The sequence below is a fragment of the Oncorhynchus tshawytscha genome, linkage group LG14 (genome assembly GCF_018296145.1).
Source record: "Oncorhynchus tshawytscha isolate Ot180627B linkage group LG14, Otsh_v2.0, whole genome shotgun sequence".
NCBI classification, from domain to species: domain Eukaryota; kingdom Metazoa; phylum Chordata; class Actinopteri; order Salmoniformes; family Salmonidae; genus Oncorhynchus; species Oncorhynchus tshawytscha.
In genome coordinates, this window is record NC_056442.1 from 56278626 (window position 1) to 56301748 (window position 23123).

General features: G+C 44.8%; 1 protein-coding gene across 6 annotated transcripts in view; it reads left to right on the plus strand.

Annotated features, from left to right (window-relative positions):
• Nucleotides 1-2334: 2334 nt before the first annotated feature.
• Nucleotides 2335-23123, plus strand: part of LOC112238986 (protein-tyrosine sulfotransferase 1) — a 142301-nt gene continuing 121512 nt past the window's right edge. For 2 of the 6 annotated variants that reach the window (XM_042297711.1, XM_042297708.1), the window contains exon 1: nt 2339-2658. The gene's annotated coding sequence lies outside the window, so the exon portion shown is untranslated. Of the gene's footprint in view, nt 2659-23123 lie in introns of all 6 variants that reach the window. The other 4 variants (XM_042297710.1, XM_042297712.1, XM_042297713.1 and 1 more) reach the window with 3 other exon arrangements.

Sequence of the window (23123 nt, forward strand, 5' to 3'; positions counted from 1 at the left end):
AAGACCTTGACAAAGTACAGGCTCAGTGAGCACAGACTTGCTATTGAGAAAGGCCGTGGATACTGATCAACATTTTAGAAAGACCTTGACAAAGTACAGGCTCAGTGATCACAGCCTTGCTATTGAGAAGGGTAGACACAGGAAAACCTGGCTCCCTGTAGACGAAAGGCTGTGCAACCACTTCACAACAGCACCGAGACAGAGCTGCATTCCTGACAAAATATAAAAAATATAAAACCATTTGAAACCGTTATTAAAGGTTTCAAAGACCTATCTGATGAGAGTAGGCTACCCTTGCTGTTGGGTGAGGAGGCAGAGAGCTGTGGGTTGGCAGCACACTACATTGCTGCCTGCCATAAGATGAGGGACAGTGTCTGACAGACCAACAAACCTGTAAATGTCCTCTACTGTATGCTGTATGCTCTATTGTTCAATGTATGGTTATTTTTACCCTTGGTTATTGTTGTTACTGTTGTCCTGTTGACAATATTGATTATTATTATCAATTATGTTAATATTGTAAATCTCCAAAGTAAGCTTTGGCAATATGTACACTACCGTTCAAAAGTTTGGGGACACTTAGAAATGTCCTTGTTTTTGAAAGAAAAGCTAATTTTTTTTGTCCATTAAAATAACATCAAATTGATCAGAAATACAGTGTAGACATTGTTAATGTTGTAAATGACTCGTAGCTTGAAATGGCTGATTTTTTATGGAATATCTACATAATGGGTACAGAGGCCCATTATCAGCAACCAGTTAGCTAAGTTTATCATTTTAAAAGGCTAATTGATCATTAGAAAACCCTTTTGCAATGTTGTTAGCACAGTTGAAAACTGTTGTTCTGATTAAACCAGCAATAAAACTGGCCTTCTTTAGACTAGTTGAGTATCTGGAGCATCAGCATTTGTGGGTTCGATTACAGGATCAAAATGGCCAGAAACAAAGAACTTTCTTTGAAACTCGTCAGTCTATTGTTGTTCTGAGAAATGAAGGCTATTCCCATGTGAGCAATTTCCAAGAAACTGAAGATCTCGTACAACGCTGTGTACTACTCCCTTCACAGAACAGAGCAAACTGGCCCTAACCAGAATAGAAAGAGGAGTGGGAGGCCCCGGGGCACAACTGAGCAAGAGGACAAGTACATTGGAGTGTCTAGTTTGAGAAACAGACGCCTCACAAGTCCTCAACTGGCAGCTTCATTAAATAGTACCCGCAAAACACCAGTCTCGATGTCAACAGTGAAGAGGCGACTCCGGGATGCTGAGGTGCCACCAATCTCCTACTACTGTTTTTATATCCATGTTTTTCAGATAGAGAGAAACAAAACCTAAAGGGCATGTACAACTAGAGAGGCTGCTGCCAACATACAGACTCAAATCTCTGGCCACTTAAATAAACAGATTAATTAGACGGATCACTAGTCACTTTAAATAACGCCACTTTGATCATGTTTACATACAGGTATCACTAGTCACTTTAAATAACGCCACTTTGATCATGTTTACATACAGGTATCACTAGTCACTTTAAATAACGCACTTTATATAATGTTTACATACCCTACATTACTCATCTCAGATGTATATACTGTACTCTATACCATCTACTGCATCTTGCCTATGCTGCACGGCCATCGCTCATCCATATATTTATAGGTACATATTCTTATTCACCCTTTACATTTGTGTGAGTTTGTGTGTATGAGGTAGTTGTTGTGAATTTGTTAGATTACTTGTTAGATATTACTGCATAGTCAGAACTAGAAGCACCAGCATTTCGCTACGCTCGCATTAACATCTGCTAACCATGTGACCAATAAAATTGGATTTGATTCGATTTGAACTGGACACCTAAACCTGGTAAATCAATCAACTGTGTTGAGATTTATCCTATTATAATACACTGTGGTTGATTACCTATTTAATTCACTTGATTAAAATGTCCAAATGGATTAAAACTCAAAATTATCTCAGATTCTATTGTGTGAATATGCAAACGTGCTTATTTGCCAGGAAGCAAATGTGTGGACATCTGTAGCCTATAATGAGACTGACAGATACAAAGTACTCTTCATTGGAAGAGTAAATCAATTTGTATTGATCAAAATACTGTCAGCTTTTATAACGCTACAATATTTTGCTGTGAGCTGTTGCGCAAATATTTCAAATTGAGTTCCTGTCTCTTTAAAAACATTGGTAGATTCTAATCCCGCCCTTCAAAGCTTTCAACCAACCCTCTGCCATGAGACATTATGATTTGTCTTCTGCAGGTGGTCCAATCGCAAACCGGCTTTCAATTACAGGGCACCATTCATTATCCTAATTTGGTTGCAAAATGTTTCTTAAACGGAAGCAAACTGAACGAAAACGAGGAAGAACCTAACTGAATTAGTCCAATAGAAACTCTCGTTTTCGTTGTAAAAACGCAACTGTTTTACAACTGTGTGGACGAATGATTACACCACCGTCTCGTAAAGCAGGGGATACGCGTTTGCAGCGATACAACTGAAGAGAAAGCAGTACCAAGTATTATCGTGCGTCGGATCAGTGGAACAACAGCGAGCAAATAGAACGGAAGGAATGTACCAGCAACGGTGTTCAACTACTAGATCAGCAGCTTGATCAACTGTCTCCGGCGCTGGATCCGCTACATTAGGTGGGTGGTTATATTGTATCAAGTGAAAGATTCCGACAGTGTAGCATAGCAATGCCCTTCTCTTTTCCCACTTCTCTTCCAGCTTCAGCGGCGCTAACCGCGACTGTCTACCTCCACCTAGTAGGTTAACCACTACTCATTTTGAGCATTGCCCATTCGGAGGTCTTTAAGAAAAGCCGCCCGTCAATGTCCGTTTTTAGCTCCGACATGTTTTAATAGTTGGTGAATCGGTGAAATGCGCTGAAAGCTTGGCATCGTTGTAGAATGTGTTTGGGCACATGCCACCCGGTGTATGAAGACAGAACATGTATCATGCATCTTGGCACAACAATAATCATGATCGGTCAAAAGCCCATTTTCAAATAGACAACTAAATGAATCGAGTGTTGTGTCTCCGTATTGGCAGTTATGTTCTCGTGTTTTAACCAGATACATTATTTTTTCTTCTTCTGTAGCCTATCAGTAATGCTTTTTAAATTATTTTTTATTTTTTTACCTTGAAATCAACAGTAACTGTTGATGTGCGCACAACTAAAACAACACACGTTGTTGATATTGGCATCTCCTAAGTATCTGTAGCGGAGTTTTTTTTTTTTTTTTTTTGTCGACAGAAAACTGACATCGCTACCGTAGTTAAATTCACGTCGTCAGTCTTTTTTTACCTTATTGATATTTCCACATCAGATGACATCCTGTCTGTAGACTATTGACGTGGAATACCTACTGGTCAGCACAGCATAGGAAATATTGGACGGAATTATGCAAACGTCATAATGTGTAAACGTGTTCCAAAAGAAAGCCTCCTACACTTGGTCTTCTGGGATTATTATGTAGTTGAATTAATCAAGACAATATGATGAATCTCGGCAACCAGCCATGAGGTAGGTCTTACCTCCCAGATGTTTTGCCATCAGCTACTTGCAGTAAACCACAACTGAAGGGGAATGGGTCTAACACTTAAAAAAATAAAATGTATTTCTGTATTCCTCATTGCAAACTATTCCTACAGCTGTTGACAAAAATGTATAACTTTGTCATGTTGGAAATGAATTGTGATGACAGACATGTTATTTATGCATCAAAGGCTCCTTCAGTGTTCTCTTTATTGGCAATAGCCAAAGACAGAAATAGATAGGATGATTGTCTGTCTGTCTGTCTGTCTGTCTCTGTCTGTCTGTCTGTCTCTGTCTGTCTCTGTCTGTGTCTGTCTGTCTCTGTCTGTCTGTCTCTGTCTGTCTGTCTCTGTCTGTCTGTGTCTGTCTGTCTGTCTCTGTCTCTCTGTCTGTCTCCTGTCTGTCATAGAATATATAGTAGTAATATTACATCATGTTTCGAACCCCCTGGCTGTTATAGTGATGGAGATGCTGGTAGAAAGGGGTTCCTATGTGTTTATTCATATTCTGGTGACTCGGTGCCCGCCCACGGTCCATTAGACTTTGTTCACAGAAATTCCCAAATTCCGTTATGCTATAAGAGACCTCTGATTATTCACTGTAAAGGGGTTTATTCACATTTTGTCTAATGGAAATGTATGACTTTTCCATGACTTTTAACCAAATATCCCAGACCAATAATTGATGACATCTCTATGGCTGTGTTTAGTCAAGCAGCCCAATTCTGATATTGTTTTCCACTAATTATGCTGTTGACCAATCACATCAGATCTTTTCACATATCTTTTTCCAGAGTTTATCTGATTGGTCAAATGACCAATTAGTGAAACAACAAATATCAGAATTGGTCTCCCTGTGTAAATGCAGTCGAAATAGCCTTACATGGGGGGGAGTCTGGTTAAATGTGGTATTGCTGCTAGTCTCTGACCCCATGTAGCCTACTATCTCCTGCCGTTGTGCCCTTGATCAAGGCACTTAACCTCCCTCAAAGTAGAATAACAGCACTGCTAGGCTACTGTATAAAACCCATGTGGTCAACCCTCCATCTGGAGAGAGATGGGTGTGTCCGTTTTTATCAAGGTCCTGTTGAGCAACAGATGTGTTGTGTTAGGCGGGGGGGGGGAAGAGTCTGGGTTAAATGTGGTATGTGCTTGATCAAGGCTAGAATAACAGCACTGCTGACTGTATAAAACCCATGGTCAACCCTCCATCTAGAGATGGGTGTGTCCGTTTTTATCAAGGTCCTGAGCAACAGATGTGTTGTGTTGTCTGGTTAAATGTGGTATTGCTGCTAGTCTTGATCAAGGCACTTTAACCTCCTCAAAGTAGAATAACAACACTGCTAGGCTACTGTATAAAACCCATGTGGTCAACCCTCCATCTGGAGAGAGATGGGTGTGTCCGTTTTTATCAAGGTCCTGTTGAGCAACAGATGTGTTGTGTTAGGCGGGGCGGGGGGCACCCTTTAATATAAAATATCGCAACGTTACAACTAAATACTTTAAATATACAATTTATTCTCTCATTCAATGAATCTGGGATATAAATGGATAAGGTAGATTACTTCAAAAAACAAAGTAGTAGGACATGTTTATCTATGGCTAAACTATTTAATATTTCAGGGGAGATCTATGCACAGCACGATAGTTATTTGTCTATTAGAATAAAACATTTTTGTTGCATTGGCGAAATGACCGTGTTAGACTACTGTTTACTAGAGAGGAATGTCAGCTTCAAATAAAATCAAATCAAATCAAAGCTTTCCCACTGCACCATGTAATGTATTTCTCAACAGAGCCGGTGGAAACAAGACGGCAGTGACATTAATGCTTATAGCTAAAGAGTTAACTAGCGAGATTACGAGCTATGTTTTCAATTGGCTATATAGTCTAGCCCCCCTTTTTTTAAGTGATTGATCATATATTTTATAACACAATATAAAAAAATCCAGGTCTTTTCCAGGGATTTCATGACTGTAAGAACTCTCATTTAACAACTTCATTTGATAACATTCAGGCTTGGGTTTTCTCAATCTGCGCCTTTTCAAACTGGGAACAGTCTCCTCGTACACCGGATTCTCAAACTGGAACGGTCTCCTCGTACACCGGATTCTCAAACTTGTGACAACTAAAGTAGAACGAAGCGGAATCAGGACGTGAATGCCCACTCTGCTATTCAGTGCAGATCTAGCTTTGTTTAACCTTTGACGCTGTGTGTGAATCCGGGCCGGTGATAGGCCACTTTGTTATATAGAGGAGCCGGGTACGCAGGTCCCCAAAAATGTGAATTATAGGCCCAGCTCCGACTCAAGTCGGCTCATGTCAAGCACTGACCTTTTTAGGATGCACCCTCAGTTGTTTTCCTGTGGCTGTCTGTCTGTGCTACTCTGCTTCCACAGCTGCAGGGGGTGATTGATAATGGCAGGGCCTGGTTGTGTCTCAGGGAGAGTTGGGATATGCAAAAACACAAACATTTCCAATGTAAATTATTGACAAATATAAACCCCCACCAGAGTAGTACTATTCTTCCATGCACTAGTATTGACCAGGAAGTAGTGCACCGCTAGTATTGACCAGGAAGTAGCGCACCGCTAGTATTGACCAGGAAGTAGCGCACCGCTAGTATTGACCAGGAAGTAGCGCACCGCTAGTATTGACCAGGCAGTAGCGCACCGCTAGTATTGACCAGGAAGTAGCGCACCGCTAGTATTGACCAGGCAGTAGCGCACCGCTAGTATTGACCAGGCAGTAGCGCACCGCTAGTATTGACCAGGCAGTAGCGCACCGCTAGTATTGACCAGGCAGTAGCGCACCGCTAGTATTGACCAGGCAGTAGCGCACCGCTAGTATTGACCAGGCAGTAGCGCACCGCTAGTATTGACCAGGCAGTAGCGCACCGCTAGTATTGACCAGGCAGTAGCGCACCGCTAGTATTGACCAGGCAGTAGCGCACCGCTAGTATTGACCAGGCAGTAGCGCACCGCTAGTATTGACCAGGCAGTAGCGCACCGCTAGTATTGACCAGGCAGTAGCGCACCGCTAGTATTGACCAGGCAGTAGCGCACCGCTAGTATTGACCAGGCAGTAGCGCACCGCTAGTATTGACCAGGCAGTAGCGCACCGCTAGTATCGACCAGGCAGTAGCGCACCGCTAGTATTGACCAGGCAGTAGCGCACCGCTAGTATTGACCAGGCAGTAGCGCACCGCTAGTATTGACCAGGCAGTAGCGCACCGCTAGTATCGACCAGGCAGTAGCGCACCGCTAGTATCGACCAGGCAGTAGCGCACCGCTAGTATCGACCAGGCAGTAGCGCACCGCTAGTATCGACCAGGCAGTAGCGCACCGCTAGTATCGACCAGGCAGTAGCGCACCGCTAGTATCGACCAGGCAGTAGCGCACCGCTAGTATTGACCAGGAAGTAGCGCACCGCTAGTATTGACCAGGCAGTAGCGCACCGCTAGTATTGACCAGGAAGTAGCGCACCGCTAGTATTGACCAGGCAGTAGCGCACCGCTAGTATTGACCAGGCAGTAGCGCACCGCTAGTATTGACCAGGAAGTAGCGCACCGCTAGTATTGACCAGGCAGTAGCGCACCGCTAGTATTGACCAGGCAGTAGCGCACCGCTAGTATTGACCAGGCAGTAGCGCACCGCTAGTATTGACCAGGCAGTAGCGCACCGCTAGTATTGACCAGGCAGTAGCGCACCGCTAGTATTGACCAGGCAGTAGCGCACCGCTAGTATTGACCAGGCAGTAGCGCACCGCTAGTATTGACCAGGAAGTAGCGCACCGCTAGTATTGACCAGGAAGTAGCGCACCGCTAGTATTGACCAGGAAGTAGCGCACCGCTAGTATTGACCAGGAAGTAGCGCACCGCTAGTATTGACCAGGAAGTAGCGCACCGCTAGTATTGACCAGGAAGTAGCGCACCGCTAGTATTGACCAGGAAGTAGCGCACCGCTAGTATTGACCAGGCAGTAGCGCACCGCTAGTATTGACCAGGCAGTAGCGCACCGCTAGTATTGACCAGGCAGTAGCGCACCGCTAGTATTGACCAGGCAGTAGCGCACCGCTAGTATTGACCAGGCAGTAGCGCACCGAATAGGGTGCCATTTGGAATGCAGAAGTCTTTGGTTCTTCTCGTTTCCTGGTTTGGGAAGTCCGTATCACCCCTTTTGCTGCTAACAGATGATATGATCATGTTTATTTTGTACACCGTTTTAGGTAAATACCTTCTCTTAGCTACCTGCCCACGGCTGTGTGTTCATCCTGTTAGTTGGCTAACATCACTAATATGCCTTATGATGTCCGCCCACACTGATGCGTCCAGGCTGACCATGCATCATCCTCCTGTTCATTGGCAGGTTTATATCATGTCTGTTGTACTCTCATGTATTCAAGCCATTGAGCTTTTACTGATTTGTAGGTTTTGTTATGTAGGCTAATGCATTGTGATTCACAGACCGTAGATCAGTTCTACACTGTGATTATTCCCCAGACAGTTTTTTTGCTCTGAGTGTGATGTGTTGTTGTATTGTCTACCTTTTCTTGCTCAGGGAAGGTGCAGCATGCGGACAGCCCTTCACATGAGTGGATTCAGTTATTTCAGCCACACCTGTTGCTGACAGGTGTATAAAATCCGATCACACAGCCATGCAATCTCCATAGACAAACATTGGCAGTAGAGCCTCTAGGTTTTTTCCTAGGTTCTGGCCTTTTTTTCTAGGGAGTTTTTCCTAGCCACTGTGCTTCTACACCTGCATGGCTTGCTGTTTGGGGTTTTAGGCTGGGCTTCTGTACAATACTTTGTGACATCAGTTGATGTAAGATTGAATGGCCTTACTGAGGAGCTCAGTGAATTAAAAAAAAATTAAATGTGGCACTGTCATAGGATGCTAACTTTCCAACAAGTCAGTTTGTCAAAATTTCTGCCCTGCTAGAGCTGCCCAGGTCAACTGGTGCTGTTATTGTGAAGTGGAGCAACAACGGCTCAGCCGCGAAGTGGTAGGCCACACAAACTCACAGAATGGGACCGCCGAGTGCTGAAGCCTGTAGAAAGTAAAAAACAATGGTCTGTCCTCGGCTGCAACACTCACTACCGAGTTCCAAACTGCATCGGGAAGGAACATCAGCACAATAACTGTTAGTCGGGAGCTTTATGGAATGGGTTTCCGTGGCCGAGCAGCCTCACACAAGCCTAACATCACCATGTGCAATAGCCAAGCGCCAGCTGGAGTGGTGTAAAGCTCACCGCCATAGGACTATGGCGCAGTGGAAAGGCGATCACGCATCATCATCTGGCAGTGGAAAGGCGATCACGCATCATCATCTGGCAGTGGAAAGGCGATCACGCATCACCATCTGGCAGTGGAAAGGTGATCACGCATCACCATCTGGCAGTGGAAAGGTGATCACGCATCACCATCTGGCAGTGGAAAGGCGATCACGCATCACCATCTGGCAGTGGAAAGGCGATCACGCATCACCATCTGGCAGTCCGACGGACTAATCTGGGTTTGGTGGATGCGAAGAGAACACTACCTGCCTAAATGCATAGTGCCAACTGTAAAGTTTGGTGGAGGAGGAATAATGGTCTGGAGTTGTTTTCAAGGTTCGGGCTCATTAGTTCCAGTGAAGGGAAATCTTAACGCTACAGCATACAAGGACATTCTAGACGATTCTGTGCTTCCAACTTTGTGGCAACAGTTTGGGGGAAGGCCCTTTCCTTTTTCAGCGTGACAATGCCTCGTGCACAAAGCGAGGTCTGTACAGACATGGTTTGTCGAGATTGGTGTGTAAGAACTTGACTGGCCTGCACAAAACCCTGACCTCAACCCCATCGAACACCTTTGGGATGAATTGGAACACCGACTGCGAGCCAGGCCTAATCACCCAACATCAGCCTGACCTCACTAATGCTCTTATGGCTGAATGGAAGCAATTCCCCACAGCAATGTTCCAACATCCTAGTGGAAAGCCTTCCCAGAAGAGTGGAGGCTGTTATAGCAGCAATGAGGGACCAACTCCATATTAATGCCCATGATTTTGGAATGAGACGTTTGACGAGCAGGTGTCTTTTGGCCATGTAGTGTATCTAAACGTGTCCAACTCCTATATGTTCTCTGCCTCCTCATTGAGTTTTAAACTGTCAGGCTTGGTTGACTCCCTGGCTGAGCCCCGTCGGCCTTGGTTGACTCCCTGGCTGAGCCCCGTCGGCCTTGGTTGACTCCCTGGCTGAGCCCCGTTGGGCTTGGTTGACTCCCTGGCTGAGCCCCGTCGGGCTTGGTTGACTCCCAAACGGTCCCCTTTTTTAAGTGTACTACTTTAGACCAGAGTCGGCCCTCTTGCACCTATAGTCCAACCAGTTCCCTCTGTAATGCCCAGTTAAGGTGACAACATGCCACTGGCCAGGGAGGGATGTCCTTGTGAAATTATCCATCTCAAGTCAAGCAGCCCTCCCTGCTTTTTTTCTGTTATTGTGTCAGGACCAGCTGGGTCTGCCGGCCTGGCTGTCTGTCTGTCGGGCTGCCGGCCGGCCTGGCTGTCTGTCTGTCGGGCTGCCGGCCGGCCTGGCTGTCTGTCTGTCGGGCTGCCGGCCGGCCTGTCTGTCTGTCGGGCTGCCGGCCGGCCTGGCTGTCTGTCGGGCTGCCGGCCGGCCTGGCTGTCTGTCGGGCTGCCGGCCGGCCTGGCTGTCTGTCGGGCTGCCGGCCGGCCTGGCTGTCTGTCGGCCTGCCTGGCTGTCTGTCGGCCTGCCTGCCTGCCTGCGTGGTTGTGACGAAAGGAGGGCAAGTTGGCTCTGGACTCTGTTATAAAGGAAGAGGAAACAACGTATCTAGAAGGTATAAATGTAATTTATACCATATACACTCTTCATTATCGTGCTGATACTGTAGAATTGAAAGCAGCTGAATCTCTGACCAGGCTAAAGCTTTAGGCCATGGCTCCGTCCTCCCTAAGAGTGAACTGGTTCCCTTTTTTTGATTTTTGAAAGGAAATGACTGGTACACATTCCACATATAGTGGAAACTCCCTCTAGCTAGCCCCTGCCTCTACCAGTCTAATACTTTTACATTGGTTTTGAAGTAATGAACAAGTGTACATTTCAGGAGAGAGGAGACATTATTGGGATGCACCCACTAAGTTTAGTTTCCCCAGCTGGTGAATATTGTGTCTGGTTAGATGTTAATATCCTCTTCCATCTTGATAAAAGAGAGACTGTTGTAACATGAGTGTCAGTTAGGAATTTTCCTCTTCAAGCCCAAATTTTTAGGTTGCTCCTCCTCTTCCTATGGTCTGGCTATTGATTGGCATGGAAATGAGGGCCTGTTTTTAGATGGAACAGAATAGAAGGCCTCCCAGGCAGCTGTGTCCCGGATGGACTTGTGGATGATGTGGCAATACCGTATTGATCTCTCTCTCTCTCTCTAGCGCTCTCTCTCAATATACATCCCTTTCTCTCTCTCAATATACATCCCTCTCTCTCTCTATGTCCATCCCCTCTCTCTCTCCTCTCTCTCCTCTCTCTCCTCTCTCCTCTCTCCTCTCTCTCCCTCTCTCCTCTCTCCTCTCTCTTCTCTCTTCTCTCTTCTCTCTTCTCTCTTCCCTCTCTCTCTCTCTCCTCTCTCTCCTCTCTCTCCTCTCTCTCTCTCTCTCTCTCTCTCTCTCCTCTCTCTCTCCTCTCTCTCTCCTCTCTCTCTCTCTCTCTCCTCTCTCTCTCTCTCTCTCTCCTCTCTCTCCTCTCTCTCCTCTCTCTCAATTTCCATCCATCCCTCTCCTCTCTCTCTCTCTCTCTCAATTTCCATCCATCCCTCTCCCTCTCTCTCTCTCTCTCTCTCTCAATGTCCATCCTCTCTCTCTTCTCTCTCTTCTCTCTCTCTCTCTCTCTCTCTCTCTCAATTTCCATCCATCCCTCTCCCTCTCTCTCTCTCTCTCTCAATGTCCATTCTCTCTCTCTCCTCTCTCCTCTCTCTCCTCTCTCTCCCTCTCTCTCCTCTCTCTCTCTCTCCTCTCTCTCCTCTCTCTCTCTCTCCTCTCTCTCCTCTCTCTCTCTCTCCTCTCTCTCTCTCTCTCCTCTCTCAATTTCCATCCATCCCTCTCCCTCTCTCTCTCTCTCTCTCTCTCAATTTCCATCCTCTCTCTCTCTCTCAATGTCCATCCTCTCTCTCTTCTCTCTCTCCTCTCTCTCTCTCTCTCAATTTCCATCCATCCCTCTCTCTCTCTCTCTCTCTCTCTCTCTCTCTCTCTCTCTCTCTCTCTCTCTCTCTCTCTCTCTCAATGTCCATCCTCTCCCCTCTCCCTCTCTCTCTCTCTCTCTCTCTCTCAATCTCTTCCTCTCTCTCTTCTCTCTCTCTTCTCTCTCTTCTCTCTCTTCTCTCTCTCTCTCTCTCTCTCTCTCAATTTCCATCCATCCCTCTCCCTCTCTCTCTCTCTCTCTCTCTCTCTCTCTCTCACATATTTACCAGTGATGTCAGAGTGTGTTAAACCCTGGACTTTCAACCCAGCAGCATGATAAACACCGAAAGAGTTCAGCTAATCAGTTCCCAGGTTAGAAAACTGCACAACACACAGGGAGGCTTTAAACGGCATGCAGTCTTCCTCCCTGTCAGCTGCTGACTGACTGATCATCCTGTTTGAATGGTGCAGTCTCTCTCTCTCTCTCTCTCTCTCTCTCATATTTACCAGTGATGTCAGAGTGTGTTAAACCCTGGACTTTCAACCCAGCAGCATGATAAACACCGAAAGAGTTCAGCTAATCAGTTCCCAGGTTAGAAAACTGCACAACACACAGGGAGGCTTTAAACGGCATGCAGTCTTCCTCCCTGTCAGCTGCTGACTGACTGATCATCCTGTTTGAATGGTGCAGCATCCCTCTCTCTCCCTCTCTCCCTATCCAGGATACCTAAATGAAAGTGATGATGATTAATGTTGTTGGTGTGGCGGTTGAGGAGAGAGGAAGAGCGCACTAGAGAGCGAAGCACCAATTAATTTGTACGGTTTTACATGCTAATGAATAGTGTGTAGCCGAGCAGGGTGCATCGTGGGATGTTGTTCGGTACCCGTTGGCTCTGCTCTTGTGGTTGATTAGGAATGACCCAGACTGGCTGGTAGCTGCTAGGTGTAGGGTGATCTACCCACATGATCTCTACCTACGCTTGGTAGTGTAGTCTTTATAGTCAGTGTAGGGTGGTCTACATACGCTTGGTAGTGTCGTCTTTATAGTCAGTGTAGGGTGATCTACCTACGCTTGGTAGTGTCGTCTTTATAGTCAGTGTAGGGTGATCTACCTACGCTTGGTAGTGTCGTCTTTATAGTCAGTGTAGGGTGATCTACATACGCTTGGTAGTGTCGTCTTTATAGTCAGTGTTGGTAGTGTCGTCTTTATAGTCAGTGTAGGGTGATCTACCTTGGTAGTGTCGTCTTTATAGTCAGTGTAGGGTGATCTAGTGTCGTCTTTATAGTCAGTGTAGGGTGATCTACCTACGCTTGGTAGTGTCGTCTTTATAGTCAGTGTAGGGTGATCTACATACGCTTGGTAGTGTCGTCTTTATAGTCAGTGTAGGGTGATCTACCTACGCTTGGTAGTGTCGTCTTTATAGTCAGTGTACGGTGATCTACCTACGCTTGGTAGTGTCGTCTTTATAGTCAGTGTAGGGTGGTCTACCCACATGATGTGGAAGTTTCCATCAGTACAAGTGTTAGTGGAGTTTGAGAAACATCTTTATATTCCACAGTTCAAGTGTCTCTTGGGTTTTGAGTTTGTTTCTGAAATTGGGCCTTCCTCCCACCCTCCGCATCACTCAGTCAGTTGGAATAGAGAGGAAAGTTGTTGTCGTGGCACCACTTCTTCTTCCAGTAATGGTTTCTACTGGAGGACTGACTGACCTTTCCCGGGAGATGGCAGGCCTGATGCTATTGCCTCCATCTAAATAAAAAATAAAAATGGAAATGGTTTGTAAAATGATCCCCGAATGCCTTGTATGTTACAGCCTTCCAGGTCCCTGGGAGAGACGAAAGGGGCCAAGATGACATTTCACATGTCTTAAACTGTAACTACGGGGTCATTTGCAGCTTCTAGCGTAAAGCTTAAATGTCAACCAAAACGTCCTAAAGCCTTTGACTGGAATTATGCGGAACTGAGTTTAAATGTTAACCAATCGGAGAACAAGTTGTCTGGGAAAGACCGTTGACTGGAATTATGCGGAACTGAGTTTAAATGTAACCAATCGGAGAACAAGTTGTCTGGGAAAGACCGTTGACTGGAATTATGCGGAACTGAGTTTAAATGTTAACCAATCGGAGAACAAGTTGTCTGGGAAAGACCGTTGACTGGAATTATGCGGAACTGAGTTTAAATGTTAACCAATCGGAGAACAAGTTGTCTGGGAAAGACCGTTGACTGGAATTATGCGGAACTGAGTTTAAATGTAACCAATCGGAGAACAAGTTGTCTGGGAAAGACCGTTGACTAGAATTGTGCTGACAAACCAAATATTAATACTAGAAACTGACTTCAAATGTTAAAGGTCACATGCAGATGTTAATGCGAGTGTAGTGAAATGCTTGTGCTTCTAGTTATATCTAACAAGTAATCTAACAATTCCCTAACAACTACCTAATACACACACACACATCTAAAGGGATGGATTAAGAATATATAAATATATGGCTGAGCGATGACCGAGCGGCATAGGCAAGATGCTATAAGATGCATTACTCATCTCATATGTATATACTTTAGGATGCATTCTATGAAGTGGCATTGTTTAAAGTGACTAGTGAGTCTCAATGTAGACAGCAGCCTGCCTCTCTGTGTTAGTGACAGCTTTTTAACAGTTTTTGATGGCCTTGAGATAGAAGCTGTTTTTCAGTCTCTCGGTCCCCAGCTTTGATGCACCTGTACTGACCTCGCCTTCTGGATGGTAGCGAGGTGAACAGGTAGTGGCTCGGGTGGTCGATGTCCTTGATGATCTTTTTGGCCTTCCTGTGACGTTGGGTGCTGTGAATAGAGCTGTGTCTCAAATGGCATGTTTTTCCCCTATAAAGAAGTGCACAATATTGGGAATAGGGTTCTATAGGGCCCTGGTCTATAGTTGTGTACTATATAGGGAATAGGGCCCTGGTCTAAAGTAGTGCACTATATAGGGAATAGGGCTCTGGTCTAAAGTAGTGCACTATATAGGGAATAGGGCTCTGGTATAAAGTAGTGCACTATATAGGGAATAGGGCTCTGGTATAAAGTAGTGCACTATATAGGGAATAGGGTTCTATAGGGCTCTGGTCTATAGTTGTGTACTATATAGGGAATAGGGGGAATAGGGTTCTATAGGGCTCCTAAAGTAGTGCACTATATAGGGAATAGGGTTCTATAGGCCCCTGGTCTATAGTTGCACTATATAGGGAATAGGGTTCTAGTAGTGCACTATATAGGGAATAGGGCCCTGGTCTATAGTAGTACACTATATAGGGAATAGGGCCCTGGTCTAAAGTAGTGTACTATATAGGGAATAGGGTTCTATAGGGCCCTGGTCTAAAGTAGTTCACTATATAGGGAATAGGGCCCTGGTCTATAGTAGTGCACTATATAGGGAATAGGGCCCTGGTCTAAAGTAGTGCACTATATAGGGAATAGGGCTCTGGTATAAAGTAGTGCACTATATAGGGAATAGGGTTCTATAGGGCTCTGGTCTATAGTTGTGTACTATATAGGGAATAGGGCCCTGGTCTATATAGGGTTCTATAGGGCTCTGGACTAAAGTAGTGCACTATATAGGGAATAGGGTTCTATAGGCCCCTGGTCTATAGTAGTGCACTATATAGGGAATAGGGTTCTATAGGACCCTGGTCTATAGTAGTGCACTATATAGGGAATAGGGCCCTGGTCTATAGTAGTGCACTATATAGGGAATAGGGCCCTGGTCTAAAGTAGTGCACTATATAGGGAATAGGGTTCTATAGGGCTCTGGTCTATAGTTGTGTACTATATAGGGAATAGGGCCCTGGTCTATATAGGGTTCTATAGGGCTCTGGACTAAAGTAGTGCACTATATAGGGAATAGGGTTCTATAGGCCCCTGGTCTATAGTAGTGCACTATATAGGGAATAGGTCCCTGGTCTAAAGTAGTGCACTATATAGGGAATAGGGTGTCATTTGAGATGCTAACTTAGAGTGGTGCTCTCTCACAAAATGTCATGCATGTTACCTGTTGGGTCAAAGGTCAGTCCCAGGCTAATCGCCGGCCACAGTTGCGTAATCCCTTTGTAGTGCACTACATTTGACCAGGGCACATGGGGAATAAAGTCGTGCACTATGCAGGGAATAACCTGCCATTTGGGACACAGCTTAGCTGTCCTGTAGAAGTGGAAGCATGTGTACCAAATATCTCATTGGAGACCAATACAGATTGGGTCATTTTTCAACACAGAGATGGACCCTTGGCAGGAACTTAGTGCTGCTGCGGGTAAATTGATAGTTTCTCTCTTTGGCGTAGTCGATCTGTTGTTTTATTTGCAGTCTTAAGTCTTTTCTGAAAAGTGCCGATCTCATCGATGATTCATTTCTGAACAAGGTTTTCACGTTTCTACCAAAAGTTGAATAATATGCAGAAGGTATAGGCGGAGTGTCGAGGTGCCGTGGCGATGTGGCGGCCTAGTTCGAGGTTTCCGTGGAGGCCTAGTCGAGGTTTCCGTGGAGGCCCCAACAGGATCTTTATTGAGTTTAGAATATGGTACTTCAGTGAGAAATCATGACTGTGTTTTCACTAAGAGTTTGGGTTCATTTAGTATTTATTTTTTAACTGTTTCAGATCAAACTGATCTGTTGAATGGGTTCATCTTTCCTAATTCCCCTTCGAATTAAAAAACCCCCCACAGAACTCAATCGGAGCAGCTTTTCCTGTTAGATTTGTGTTTCTCCATCTCTGAATTCCTCTATTATGAGCTACTGGCAGGAAGGAGCGCATTCACCCCATTTAATCATTGAAGGAAAAAAAAAAAAAACATGTACCATGTTCATATCAAGCCTTCAGTGACAGACCTGAGTAGTAACGCATGATGAATAGCCAAGCAGAGGACCTCCCAGTCCAACAATGCTTTTCTTCATTTTCCCCCCCTCGTCTGTTCTCCCCTTCATCCCCCCTTCATCCCCCCCTTCATCCCCCCTCTTCATCCCCCCCTCTTCATCCCTCCCCTCGTCTGTTCCCCCCTCTTCATCTCTCCCCCTCCCCTCGTCTGTTTCCCCCCTTCATCCCTCCCCGTTGGGCAAAGAAGATCCTTTTGAAGTTCAGTTCTTGTCCATCAAGGTAGATCATGGCAGGGCCTCAGTGTTGGAGGCTCCAACCTTGTTACACACACAGAGACGTCCTCCCTTGTTATGAAGTGTTGAAGTGGTGGTCTGGTTTCCACATGGTCCCGTAGAGAATGTCAACCCTTGTTCACAGATCAAACAGAGAACTCCATAGGAGGATACAAGTATCTATAACAGGAAAAAGCCTCATTCCTTGCTTCAGCTCGGTCTCAGCCAGGTGAAACCGGAAACCAGTCTGCCTGCTGCTGAAGCTCGACCGCTGTAGTTGTAATTCAGACCAGTGACTTTGAGCTTTCAGAATTGTTCCAACCTCCTCCTCCTCGAAGTCGAGGAATGGTTGACAGTCTGAATTTTTTTTTTTTTTCCACGGCTGTGTCTCAAGTGGCACCTCATTCCTTTTATATTTAGTACACAACTTTTGACCAGACGTAGGTCACTGTCTAGGGAATAAGGTGCTGTTTGGGACACACATCACCTCTTCTGGGCCGGAAGAGAACTTTAGACAAGCCTAACACAAACTACATATAGCCTACAGTAACACAAACTACATGTAGCCTACAGTAACACAAACTACATATAGCCTACAGTAACACAAACTACATGTAGCCTACAGTAACACAAACTACATGTAGCCTACAGTAACACAAACTACATGTAGCCTACAGTAACACAAACTACATATAGCCTACAGTAACACAAACTACATATAGCCTACAGTAACACAAACTACATATAGCCTACAGTAACACAAACTACATATAGCCTACAGTAACACAAACTACATGTAGCCTACAGTAACACAAACTACATGTAGCCTACAGTAACACAAACTACATGTAGCCTACAGTAACACAAACTACATGTAGCCTACAGTAACACAAACTACATGTAGCCTACAGTAACACAAACTACATGTAGCCTACAGTAACACAAACTACATATAGCCTACAGTAACACAAACTACATGTAGCCTACAGTAACACAAACTACATGTAGCCTACAGTAACACAAACTACATGTAGCCTACAGTAACACAAACCACATGTAGCCTACAGTAACACAAACCACATGTAGCCTACAGTAACACAAACCACATGTAGCCTACAGTAACACAAACCACATGTAGCCTACAGTAACACAAACCACATGTAGCCTACAGTAACACAAACCACATGTAGCCTACAGTAACACAAACTACATATAGCCTACAGTAACACAAAGCCTACAGTAACACAAACTACATATAGCCTACAGTAACACAAACCACAGCCTACAGTAACACAAACCACAGCCTACAGTATAGCCTACAGTAACATACAGTGCCTTGCGAAAGTATTCGGCCCCCTTGAACTTTGCGACCTTTTGCCACATTTCAGGCTTCAAACAAAGATATAAAACTATTTTTTTGTGAAGAATCAACAACAAGTGGGACACAATCATGAAGTGGAACGACATTTATTGGATATTTCAAACTTTTTTAACAAATCAAAAACAGAAAAATTGGGCGTGCAAAATTATTCAGCCCCCTTAAGTTAATACTTTGTAGCGCCACCTTTTGCTGCGATTACAGCTGTAAGTCGCTTGGTGTATGTCTCTATCAGTTTTGCACATCGAGAGACTGACATTTTTTCCCATTCCTCCTTGCAAAACAGCTCGAGCTCGGTGAGGTTGAATGGAGAGCATTTGTGAACAGCAGTTTTCAGTTCTTTCCACAGATTCTCGATTGGATTCAGGTCTGGACTTTGACTTGGCCATTCTAACACCTGGATATGTTTATTTTTGAACCATTCCATTGTAGATTTTGCTTTATGTTTTGGATCATTGTCTTGTTGGAAGACAAATCTCCGTCCCAGTCTCAGGTCTTTTGCAGACTCCATCAGGTTTTCTTCCAGAATGGTCCTGTATTTGGCTCCATCCATCTTCCCATCAATTTTAACCATCTTCCCTGTCCCTGCTGAAGAAAAGCAGGCCCAAACCATGATGCTGCCACCACCATGTTTGACAGTGGGGATGGTGTGTTCAGGGTGATGAGCTGTGTTGCTTTTACGCCAAACATAACGTTTTGCATTGTTGCCAAAAAGTTCAATTTTGGTTTCATCTGACTAGGGCACCTTCTTCCACATGTTTGGTGTGTCTCCCAGGTGGCTTGTGGCAAACTTTAAACAACACTTTTTTTATGGATATCTTTAAGAAATGGCTTTCTTCTTGCCACTCTTCCATAAAGGCCAGATTTGTGCAATATACGACTGATTGTTGTCCTATGGACAGAGTCTCCCACCTCAGCTGTAGATCTCTGCAGTTCATCCAGAGTGATCATGGGCCTCTTGGCTGCATCTCTGATCAGTCTTCTCCTTGTATGAGCTGAAAGTTTAGAGGGACGGCCAGGTCTTGGTAGATTTGCAGTGATCTGATACTCCTTCCATTTCAATATTATCGCTTGCACAGTGCTCCTTGGGATGTTTAAAGCTTGGGAAATCTTTTTGTATCCAAATCCGGCTTTAAACTTCTTCACAACAGTATCTCGGACCTGCCTGGTGTGTTCCTTGTTCTTCATGATGCTCTCTGCGCTTTTAATGGACCTCTGAGACTATCACAGTGCAGGTGCATTTATACGGAGACTTGATTACACACAGGTGGATTGTATTTATCATTAGTCATTTAGGTCAACATTGGATCATTCAGAGATCCTCACTGAACTTCTGGAGAGAGTTTGCTGCACTGAAAGTAAAGGGGCTGAATAATTTTGTACGCCCAATTTTTCAGTTTTTGATTTGTTAAAAAAGTTTGAAATATCCAATAAATGTCGTTCCACTTCATGATTGTGTCCCACTTGTTGTTGATTCTTCACAAAAAAATAGTTTTATATCTTTGTTTGAAGCCTGAAATGTGGAAAAAGGTCGCAAAGTTCAAGGGGGCCGAATACTTTCGCAAGGCACTGTATAGCCTACAGTAACAAACTAGTGAAAATTGTATTGTTATTTGAACTAAAATAATCTTATTCTGTTTAACTTAACACAAACCAATTTTCTTTTTGCAATAACATGTATGAAATGTGTTAATGACACTTGTTGCAGTCAGAATGACAGCTCATTAGCTTAAAGGAGGGCGGGTCCCTGGAAGCCTAGCAGCTTAATGGGGGGCGGGTCCCTGGAAGCCTAGCAGTTCTAGCGTTAATTCCACCAAATCAACTTGAAGGCAGGAAGGAAGGATGCATCACTGTAGTGTTTGAACAAGTTCTTCTACTTCTTATCTGCTGGTACAGTGGGTATCCTAAGTGTTTTTTTTTTCACATGTTTTGTTACAAAGTGGGATTAAAATGCATATAATTGATTTTATCTACACCAAATACATAAAAAAAATGGGTGCTTGCTTGAGATCCGAGGGATTGTGCCCCTCAGGGGTGGGTGCTCAGTTCCCTCCTGTACTCCATGTTCACTCATGACTGCGTGGCCAAGCACGACTCCAACACCATCGTTATGTTTTCTGACGACACAACAGTGGTAGGCCTGAGCACCGACAATGACGAGACAGACTATAGGGAGGAGGTCAGAGACCTGGCAGTGTGGCGTCAGGACAACCTCTACCTCTACGTGAGCAAGACAAAGGAGCTGATCATGGACTCCAGGAAAAAGGGTATGTTTGACATCGGCAAGCACTGGGGAGTTTTTCAGGATACAGATCATCAGAATGGAGCTAAGGACTGGCAAAATCCTAGAGGGGAAAAACTGTTTGTCTGCTTTACACCAGACACTGGGCGACGAATTCACCTTTTCAGCAGGACAAGAACCAACAGCACAAGGAGAAATCTACACTGATGTTACTAACCAAAGAAGAGAGTGAATGTTCCTGAGTGGCCAAGTTACAATTTTGACTTAAAGAATGGCTGTCTAGCCATGATCCCCAACATCTTGGCAGAGCTTGAAGAATGTTAACTAGAATAAAGGGCAGATAATGTACAATCCAGGTGTGGAAAGCTCTTAGAGCCAGACCTAATAAGACTCACAGCTGTATTTGCTGCCAAATATGACTCTACATGTATTGACTCTGTATTGACTCTGGTGAATCCTTATCTAAACAAGGTATAGTAGTGTTTTATTGTTCATATTTTTAAAATAATTTTTCTTTACTTTGACATTTTACACTTTCTATTTTCTTTAAAAAAATATATATATATTGTTGACAAAAAAAAAAGACATCCATTTGAATCCCACTTTAACACAATAAAATGTGTATAAATCCAAGGGGGGTTGACTGTAGGTGTTTTCTGAGAGACTGTAGTTGGGGAATCGTCACGTTCCACCGGAGATCACACCGCAGCCGCTCCAGACGAAGGGCAAAGACTCTGCTTGTTTGTTGACGTGAGCCTGCATTTCCTCTCTCTAAACAGCGCGTCTGTGGAGGAGAAGACCTTGGTGATTTCCTCTCTCTTTTGTCTTTTCCCTCCATCTTATCAGTTGTTGCTAGCGGTAGATGCCACACACTTATCTGTATGGTGCAGAGGCATCGTATGGAAACGGTAATAAGGCCTTCTCTAATATGGAGCTTAGCCTGTAGCGTGAAGGCCTACCTGAACCTGTGTGTGTGTGTGGTTTGTGCTCTTGTCAATTATGTTAATGTGCGTCCGCATCACAGATAACGTGTGTTTTTGGTGCTCATGTGCTGTGCATTCAGTACTGTTTCATAAGGTGTGCGTTGTGACTGGTGTCACTGTGCGTCACCATGCGTGGGTGTCTTTGTTATTTTACATTCTCTGCTCAAGCTTGTAGAGCGGCACCAGTCAGTGGTCAGAGCAGATGAGTGATGCCTTGTTGAGCAGCGTCAGAGCAGATGAATGATGCCTTGTTGAGCAGCGTCAGAGCAGATGAGTGATGCCTTGTTGAGCAGCGTCAGAGCAGATGAGTGATGCCTTGTTGAGCAGCGTCAGAGCAGATGAATGATGCCTTGTTGAGCAGCGTCAGAGCAGATGAATGATGCCTTGTTGAGCAGCGTCAGAGCAGATGAGTGATGCCTTGTTGAGCAGCGTCAGAGCAGATGAATGATGCCTTGTTGAGCAGCGTCAGAGCAGATGAGTGATGCCTTGTTGAGCAGCGTCAGAGCAGATGAATGATGCCTTGTTGAGCAGCGTCAGAGCAGATGAATGATGCCTTGTTGAGCAGCGTCAGAGCAGATGAGTGATGCCTTGTTGAGCAGCGTCAGAGCAGATGAGTGATGCCTTGTTGAGCAGCGTCAGAGCAGATGAGTGATGCCTTGTTGAGCAGCGTCAGAGCAGATGAGTGATGCCTTGTTGAGCAGCGTCAGAGCAGATGAGTGATGCCTTGTTGAGCAGCGTCAGAGCAGATGAGTGATGCCTTGTTGAGCAGCGTCAGAGCAGATGAGTGATGCCTTGTTGAGCAGCGTCAGAGCAGATGAGTGATGCCTTGTTGAGCAGCGTCAGAGCAGATGAGTGATGCCTTGTTGAGCAGCGTCAGAGCAGATGAGTGATGCCTTGTTGAGCAGCGTCAGAGCAGATGAGTGATGCCTTGTTGAGCAGCGTCAGAGCAGATGAGTGATGCCTTGTTGAGCAGCGTCAGAGCAGATGAGTGATGCCTTGTTGAGCAGCGTCAGAGCAGATGAGTGATGCCTTGTTGAGCAGCGTCAGAGCAGATGAGTGATGCCTTGTTGAGCAGCGTCAGAGCAGATGAGTGATGCCTTGTTGAGCAGCGTCAGAGCAGATGAGTGATGCCTTGTTGAGCAGCGTCAGAGCAGGATGAATTTTTTTATTTATTATTTTTTTATTACACCTTTATTTAACCAGGTATTGCGACCTGGCCAAGATAAAGCAAAGCAGTTCGACACACAACGACACAGAGTTACACATGGAGTAAAACAAACATACAGTCAATAATACAGTATAAACAAGTCTATATACGATGTGAGCAAATGAGGTGAGATAATGGAGGTAAAGGCAAAAAAGGCCATGGTGGCAAAGTAAATACAATATAGCAAGTAAAACACTGGAATGGTAGATTTGCAATGGAAGAATGTGCAAAGTAGAAATAAAAATAATGGGGTGCAAAGGAGCAAAATAAATAAATAAAATACAGTAGGGAATGAGGTAGTTGTTTGGGCTAAATTATAGGTGGGCTATGTACAGGTGCAGTAATCTGTGAGCTGCTCTGACAGTTGGTGCTTAAAGCAGTGAGGGAGATTTGTTTCCAGTTTCAGAGAATTTTGTAGTTCGTTCCAGTCATTGGCAGCAGAGAACTGGAAGGGCCAAAGAAAGAATTG